The sequence below is a fragment of the Pholcus phalangioides genome, unplaced genomic scaffold (assembly GCF_987345545.1).
Source record: "Pholcus phalangioides strain wild (caught in Gottingen) unplaced genomic scaffold, Ppha-v1.0 ptg000015l_1, whole genome shotgun sequence".
Taxonomy (NCBI): domain Eukaryota; kingdom Metazoa; phylum Arthropoda; class Arachnida; order Araneae; family Pholcidae; genus Pholcus; species Pholcus phalangioides.
Window position 1 is genome coordinate 85,813,390 of NW_028301608.1, and position 9,739 is coordinate 85,823,128.

Sequence of the window (9,739 nt, forward strand, 5' to 3'; positions counted from 1 at the left end):
TTTTCCAATTTATCACTCGTGCGCATCTGACACTTGTTGATGACACAACAAGATGGCGCAGTGTCAAATTTTTATAGCACAAACTGCATTGGTGCACCATCTGTTTTCTGAAATCCGCATTTCATACTTGTACACCTGGTATATACACATATATACAGTAGAGTCTCAATAATCCAAGGTGAGCAGGACTGGGACTACCTCTGAATTACTGAAAACTTGGATTATCAAAAAAAACAACTTCCATGGAACGGGTGGAAGGGAACTTCCTTTATTTTATAGTAAATATATCGTACATTGCGAGTAGTAAAAAATAAAAAAAATATGTAAGGTCCATCCCTTTGGCACTGGGCTGGTTCTTATCTGATGAAAATATTCTAACTTATTTTTTTAAAACATGTGTATTCATATTTGCTGTTACCTTAGTAGTTCTTGATTCACTGGCTTAATTCATTAGATTTGGGCTGCCTACTCTATATAATGAAGGTTAACAAGGGTTCCAGCCCTGGGCAGCCAATATGAAAATGTGCTCTTTTTTTTACGCACCATAAATTACTATAGTGCGTATGCCTGTGAAAAAAATTCTTGCCGGTTCACCAAAGACCCCATACTAGGAATCAGGATCCCCTTTAGACCCTAGCAAGGAGTTCTTTTCAAATTAAAATTACTGGCATTCATAAAAAAAACAAAACGTGTTATCGGTGCAAAAAAAAACAAAGATTGAGGTTTTGGGAAGGAATTTTGAAAATTACCATGAAAACTTCAGATTATCCAAAACCTTGAACTTTAAAGACTTAAATTATTGAGACTCTACCACACTATATTATTATTGCTGTTAGAGGTATTGAAATATATAAAAAAAATCTGAATATATCGTTGTTTGTGTCTCAAGTTTTCGAAAGGATTTATTCTCATCCTGGGAAGCGGTTAAATGGAGGAAATTATTTTAAGGTTGAGATCTGATTTTTTTAATAATCTTATTTGAAAATGTGTAATTGTGTTTCGGTTGGTTGTGTTTCTGTGGTTATACAATTTATATTAATCATTTTCCCCCCAATCTATATATTATTTTTCTGCAGCTTAGTTTGATTGTTGTCATAAATGGTTCTTCCAGGAAAAACGGATCTGTGCACATGAAAAAAAAAAGAATAACCATTACTATGAGCCTAGTTCTTTGTTTAACCCTTAGAGTGCTCCATCATTCACAGGTGATGAACATTGTAGGCTGCTCAATCAACCTATGATGATTAGAATTTTTTTTTTTTCTGAAATTCTTTAAATGATGTATACAGATAGCCTTACCATACATATATTCTAGTTTTTATTATTTTTATTAAAAATTTCTCTGTTCTCTGACAGGTTTTCTTGTACTTTGGAAAAGACAAGTGTACATTTAATCGAGTAATGGTAGTGTGCCTGCCTGCCCCCAATCACTATTTTATCTGTGATTGTGAGTTCTAACCCAGATTCTGTGTTTGTATCACACTTTTTTTACGATTGTATTGTATTTGCAACATCTGAGTTTGATTGCCATGTATCTTTCACAAAAGAAAACTGAAAAAAAAACAAAAAAACATTTACACTCCTGCAAAGAGAAGCATTTTTCTGACTATTCCCGCAGTCAAAGGATTAAAAAAGACATTCTGGGATCATATAAATTTGAAAAATAAGGATTTCAGTGATTGTGTACTTTTAGTTAGTTTTTCTATACACGTGTGCATTTATTTATTTGTTTTTTTTTCTCTATGTATCTCTTTTTTGTAATTAGTTGTACAAGTAGAGTGTGATAGTTTTTTTTTCTCCTATGTCCTGTTTAACAAGATTTTTATAATTGCAAATCCTCCCTACTGGATTTTTTCTCATATCGTTTTTAGTGGTTTTTTTTTCCATGAATCATATTTTCTTTCATAAAATTCCCATAATCTGCCAATATTACACTGTCATCAGTTTAATTAATGAGCATAATTGAATTTTTATCAGAGATTTGATTGACCTAGCATGATTTTATCGCAGTCTTAACGCCATAATGTTTTCATTATGCACAGTTTCCACATTTTATTAAGGTTGTAAAGTGGGGCTTTTTAATCATTCATATAGGCAAGAACTATGTAGGGTTTCCAGAAAAGGCAGTGATGTAATCAGCCTTAGATTCTCTGCTGTACAAATGTGTGTTAGTTTATGGTATTAATGCTCATTTCTCAATTCGTTCGTTCAAAGCTGTGATGATTAAGTATTTTACAATGACAGGGTGATTGCTGAGCAGGATGTGACTTGACATAAATATTGATGATATGATGTACCATGATTGTTTTTTGTAGAGCTGAAGTTTTTCATGAAAAAAATGTTAGAACCTGAAAGTTGTTTGGGGGCGGGGGGGACAGTAGATTTAATTGATAAGACATCCACATTATGTACCAAAAATACAGTCCAAAGTTTCATGAGTGATGAATAGGTTTAGTTGTCAGAATGACCGGAATTTTCTTTTATGGAAGAGATGGTACCAAGGTGACTGCATAGTGCAATTGCCACTCAATATAATGTGTGCTTTATAGCATCCGTTCTGTTGCAGTGACTGGTACGATAAGTCCTGAATGTTTCCAGATAATGACTATCCTATAAATGTTTTCCCTTCTATGGCATTTCCTTTTTGGATTGAAGAAGGGTATTGTTATTAAAGGGTATTGAATTTTAAACAAAAAATTTTTATTCCTTGTCTTGTTAACCCTCATGAGTAAAATGTATCATGAAAAATGGTCGCAGCAAAATGATCAAATTAAGATCTAATTGTTTAAATGCAGTCCAAAATAATTTTCAAATATATATATATATTTTTTTTTTCTTTTCTTTTCATAGCATAACTCTTTGTTTTAGTCAGTTTTCCTCCCTTGCTATGGAGAAGTAGTCAATCTTTTAGAAACCTTCATTTCCTCATTATTTTTTCCGTATTGAAAGAATGGAATTTATGTCTAGTTATATTACATGAGTATAGCTTAGTATTATGAGAATGTAATAAGTTTTATTTTTTCTTCTATGACTATAGTCTTTGTTTTGTATACAACTATAGTGATTTTATTGACTTTATACCTGATGTGCATTTAGTTTGTCTATTTGTGTGATTTTTTTTTTTTTTGTTATTCTATTTACAAGTTTAATATCCTTGTTAACTTTTTTTTTTAGTTCCATTTGATGTATTTTTCTGTATGCTGTAAAATGTGTATTATTTTGGCTTTTTACTAGATATGTGTACATTTTTAGGCTACAAATGAAACTAATTTATATGTGGTCTTTTTTTAATTTAAATTTCTTGCCTAAGTGTTTTTAGCTGGAACTGGTAGTTTTTATTACGCCAGACACAAATTGTTTTAGTCTTAGTGATATTTCTTAAAGGTCGCTCTTGATCTTGAACAATGCATTAAAACGTATCAGATCTTGATCCGATGCACCTTATTGAATCTTTTTTTTTTAATGGATTGACAATTGACAATGTCTATCATTCTATTTCATTGTTCATTCTATTTTTTTGTTCTGGATACTGTGTAAAAAAAACAGTAAGTGAACACCCCCGAAGCAGAATGGTCTGCATTGTTCTGCAATATGCCCTCAGCTGACTGGAAAATTTCTGTGGTAAAAATTCCCATAATAGTGTTTTCCACACTTTTCTGAAATTTCTTCCCAGATTTTCTGCAGCTGCACTGATCATTCTGCAATGTACACCACAGCATATTCTACTTTGCTGATGAACACTGACTTGATGTTTGTACATGTCGCACCATTTAACATTTTTTTAGCATTTTTAAGTACATTTTCCAAATATCTGCCTATAAATTGTGTTCCCTGGTGTGGGAATCACTGTGATAATGAATTTTTAAGATGCAAAATCATATTTGATTTAATAAGATCATGTAAGCTTCAAAAATGTAAGCCTCAATGAAAAATGTGCCACAGTGACAGTTAACCTACATAATATGCATAATGAGTTTGAAATGTTATTGCATTTTTCTTAATAACTTGAACAAGGCTTTCACAGAGCCTTCTTAAGCCCACCTGGACAAAGCCCAATACCCTCTTGATCATCAGATCTGATACTATAATTTTTGAGAGCAAGAGTTTAAACTGGAATAGCTGAAAATTCTAATCTAAAGCTATGAATAAAAATCTGGTGCATCAATCAACTAGCTGCCAATTAGCAGATTCTCGAATCGAAATCATTAATGAAGATTGATGCCTCGCTCATACAGACTTTACAGGAAATCATTTTATCATAATTTTCTGTTAAAGGTATGATATTTTTTTTCATTCAAATGTATCTATGGTAATAAAAAAATTGCTCAGCAGTATAGCTGTTCATAATTCATAAGTTTCAATTTTGTTGCAGATGATTTCATGCTTTTCAACACAAACTTTTTTCCCATTTGTCACAACTCATTTTTCATTAACATTTCATCAAAATGTACCAATCTGCTCACACATCCTTAACTCATGTATTCACTTCTCTGTGATTTATATTTTATCAAATATTATAATCATAATGCATTAATTACTATTAGTATTTTTGAAAATTGTCATTTTCAATAATTGTTTTAATGATTTTTCATACAAAATCCATCACTATTTATTATTTCAAAAATTTATTAAATTGAAATTTGAATTTTTTGTGCACTTTTTACATGACCAAGTTTGATAGAATTGTGTCCTTAAAATTTTGTCTGTTTGATTTGAGTCTTACATAAATCTATCTTAGAAATATTTAGTATTGTTCATTTCAGTGTCCATGGCCTTAACCCCCTTACCTGTGACGTCCAAACTGTGTTCAGGCGACTGAAAAATACATTGTTTTGTGACTACACATTTTTTCCCCTTGACGGGAAAATTTAGTTTTCTTTTCACTGTGAAAACCAAATTTAATTTAATCTTTTTTATTGATATAATACACGAAATTAAAATGGGGAAAAAAGACTTCCATTTTCCAAATCATATTCCACAGTTAAGAGGGTTAAACTTAAGAAATAATTTTTATTGTATTTCAATGAGTTAAAAGAATAAAAGAGCTTTTTTTTTAAATAATAATAATATGCATATAATAGGTTCAGGAATTAAATATTGGGAGCTTAACATGAAGAACTGGTATTAATTTTATTTTCACGCACAAAATTCACAAGCTCCATTCAAAAGTGCAAGAGCAAGTTTGTACTTGTTTTACCTCAAATATGTGAAAAACTGGTTCCAATTTTTTTTTTTTCTTTGAAACCATCACCACCGAAGTGTAATGAACGTATATTTTGCGGCTTATATGGTATTGGTCTTCAATCCCCTGGCCTGTAGTTAAAATGGGTGATCTCGCGTGTGAATATGAACAGCTTCCGTTTCATGAGAACGTCAAGAAAAGACCTGATGCTACTATTGCAAACCACAACTGGCGTCAGAGAACAGGTTCTTTTTTTTATTTTTTTCTTATATGTCCATCATTTATTGCTTGCACGCTTCAGAAAACCTTCCTCAACCTCCAGGTATTCACCCGCACGTAATTACAGACCCAGATGAGTCATAGTATTATACAAGCCCCGTCATACCCTTTTTATACTCAACATAAAAAAAAGAAGTCAGTTTATTGCTCTTGCATTGTTCGTCATTGTTAAGGCCATTTTTCTTTGTTATGTTTCTCTATCTTAGTCAGTATTTCTATCTTATATAGCGGTACGTGTCTGAATCACAAAACGATTTTTATAACCGTGACTATTATAATTTTTTTTCCGCCCAAACATTTTTTTTTTTTTCCATTTTATGTAAATTTTTCTTCCTGCATGTTTGTTGTTGTTGTTGTCCGGAGTTTAATGTTGGAAGATAAAAATTTGTTGGATGAAAAAAAATTTCTCAACGAAAAAAAAAGTTTGGACTAAATGATATGGCGATTGTTTTTTGTTTTTCCTTGATTTTATTTTATGGTGAATGATGGCTCATATTATACATAAATAAATATACGATGATAAAGATGAAAAAAAACCAGTTTGTTGTACATGTTGTGAATTGTATTGGATTAAAGATTTGTTGTACGTAATGTTGTGATTTTTTTTCTTTTAATTTTTGTTTTGATTGTGAAATATACATGAAAAGGGTAAATATATAATACAGTAGATCCCGCTTATAACGTTTAAAAAAAAGCGTTATAAAAAACGTAAGCGGAAAAATGCTTTAAACGGGAAATCTCCATGAGTTTAGTAGTAAAAGTTGGCACCACGAAAAATAGAGTTGTACTAAGCCAAAAAAACGTTATAAGTGGGACTCTCAGAACCGTCTTAAGAACATCGGGGGGGGGGGCACCTGACTGAAAGTGATCGCAAATTTGCATGCTTAATCTCGAGAATCTACGAGATCTCATCATGATGCCTTCCCCCCTCCCGAATGGGCTCATGCGTTAAGATGCCCTTGCGTGTGATCGCCTATACGCATATCTATCTGTCTAGTGTCTTCCATAGGAGGTTTAAACATAGAACATGAATCTATAATTTACTAAATTAGTAATTCTTAAAGAATGTGCCGAGAATAGATATTTTGGCTATAAAATTATGTTGAAAAACGTATTCATGACTAGCTAAGCCGATACGGGAAAAGCATTTTGGGCAAGCGATAACTTTCTTTACATACTTGAAGCAATCTGTCCATAAAATTGAATAATCACATAAGGGCTACCTTTAAAAAGTAATTTATGATTCACTTTCTATGTGCAAAATTTAAAATCAATAGATGAATAATTGTTTGTGCGGAAGATTATATATTAGGAAGAATAGGGCTGCAACTAGAAAAAAAAAACTTGGACCCAGTATTCATTTTGATGTCATCAGGGATACTCCCCCGCCCCTCCCCGTAATTATGAACGAAAAAAGAGTGAATTTAGTACCCTTCCTGATCTGGCGTACCCATGGCCCCCACAAGGGTGGAGCTGAAAGGGCCCGGGACAATTATCATTTTTGTTGGTTTTTTCACGCTATAAATTCAATATAGAGGGGCCCGGCAGGGGTGGTCTTAGGGCAGTGCGACCGGTGCAACTGCACTGGGCGCCAAATGAGAAGGAGCGCCGAAACGCGTTAAATATACATTACTAGAAAAATATCTTTAAGATACGTATTTATAAAAAAATATCTATAAAATATACATGAAAAATGACCGAGATGAGATTAAAATATCGCTGTTTCTTAGAACGCATCTCAGAACGAAGCGAAAGAAACAAACGGTTTTTTTTTAATTGGGGGAGGTCAGGGAGCCCAAAAATTGGTCTCCCACTCGAGTAGAGATTTTGTCTCGAGCTGCCCCTGAATGCAACATATGTGTGTATGAAAAATTTTAACAAACCGTACATATACACAACTGAACATCTTTTTGGAGTTTCATGGATCTTGTTCCAGATACCCGGTGAGTAACGACGGTAAAGCCTCCTATGAGGCTCCTAGTCAGTATCTATGTATGTTACGGTAAATGCGTTGAATCGGTAAAGCATATCGGTAATGCATAATTGCCAATCGTCTCGGTAAGTTTGATAAATTTCGCAACATTTATCACTTTTACCGGCGATTATGCATAATCCTTTTATAGCACCCTGTATACACAAACGTGCGGTTGCTTCTTTTCGCTTGAGATATTCTTTTTTTAACCTCAGGGATGTTCAGCCCAAACTTCAAGAATTGTGCGTTATAGTTGAAATTTAAGCCGAAGTCCCCGAGGTTAAAAAAAAATATACAGAGAGAAAAAACAACCCCCTTCACAGTGCCGTCTTAACGCATGAGCCCACCCGGGCACGGCCTGGAAGCCTCAAGAGAAGAGGGTCTCACAAAAATGAGATCTAGTTAAAATTTCCTAGAATTTACTAGGTAGAGCCTCAGAAAAACCACTTTGCCCGGGGGCCCATGATGCTCTTAAGACAGCTCTGCCCCTTCTCCAGGGTCGTAGCCTGCTTTCTCGGAAGCAGTCTTTTCTTGGAGTCTCCTTGAAATAGTTATGCTCAGAAAAAAGAGGATTTACAAGTGCCCCCCCCCCCCCATTCGGCTCGGGGTACCGCCCAAGTTGCCTCAGAATAGTTAGGGGGGCCTGCCCAATCTGCAGGTCCCGGTGCTTTAGCTGGTGTTTACCTGCCCCTTCCGTTTCTTAGTACTGGATCTAAAAGGGATAATTTCAAATGAAGTTCGTGAGTTCTATAAATATGAAAGAAATCATAAGGAAAAATATCACTAATTTAACCACTTTTATTAGCAGCTTAGTTCGTACGTTATGCTGCACTCTGCGTATTTTACCATAAAATTCAATTAAATTGAGTATGAAGAAGATAGATTCTTCGTGATGCATTCCCTGCATAAATGTGTGACGTTTTGCTTTTTTAATGTTTTTAAATCTGTTAGTTAAATCAAACAAGTTGGGTTTTATGCTTGTTTACAAGTTGAATAGCAGTAATCCCATTCTAGGAAGAAAGTTTTTCCGACTTCTTCGTCCCTTAATATCCAACCAAGAGGGGGGGGGGTGATGGGGACGATCACCACACCAAGAGCCTTATAATATGGTAGAATAAATCTGTCCCGTATTTTACGGGACAAGTAAAGTAATGACTAGCAAAAATTTCCTCCTTCGACACGATTTGCGCCTGGGGGGGGGGGGGACGCTGACTACTGCTTTTGCACCTGGCGCCACTTGGTCTAAGACCGGCCCTGGATCCCGGCCTAAGGGCCCTGCTCTAGGATGTGGGGGCCATGGTGGGTACCGGACCTACCTCTCGTCCTCCGTAGTTGCTTCGGTTCTGCGAACAATTCAATCGAGTTGAGCCCCCGTAATAAAGCATTTCAGGGTCTCAAGCACTTTAACCCTCAGCAGTGGCGTCGGAGCCGGGGGTGCTGTGGGTGCTCAAGCACCCATAGTGATTTGTGGCATGGATCCCAGCACCCCCAGAATTTATTCAGAAATTAAAATTCCCGATATAAAACTAAAGACGAGCACCCACAGTTTAGAAACGCTTCCGACGCCTCTGACCCTCAGGTTGGACTGCTTGCTGATTAGACCTACACTTCCTAACCAACGTATCGCGGCCCATTAGGTTGCACTTTAAAATCAGTCTCCAGATGGAGTAGTGGAGACGCAATACATTCGATATGCCTGATCTCCCTCCCAAGATATAATATTCAATCCCTGTATTAAGTTGTTATTAGCAGAAGCGGATTTAAGGGCCCCAACCGACCAAAATCTGCTTCAGATTGTAAGACACATTCATTTTCTTTTGAATATATTCGTTATAAGATATTGAAATCGGTATAACAGATCGTAAAGAACATTAACTGTCATCATGAAAGTAATTCTGTAATGTTATCAGTGGTGATATATTGGTGTTGTATTTATTTTTTTCCACCTTTCAACATTGCATAAAATATCAACTGAGTTCTGAATGAACTCTCACAAACCAGCCGAAATACAGAAAAGAAATGATTGTCATCACCTCTTTTGAAGTTCGCTGAGTTTCTCTCCCCCCCCCCCCCTCTTTTTCATGCTGAATCATTACAAGGTCCTTGTATCTATTCAATTTCACTCATGCGAAGTGAAATGGGAAAGATTAAAAAAACAGAAGATAGAGAGTTGTATTAGATAATAGTTTCCAACTGTACTAATGTAATAGTCACGAACTTCGGACTTTTGTGTGTATATGTATACAGCATTTATAGATTTTGTCTGCGAGGAAAAAGAAAACAAGAACCACATAGATATTGTCTTT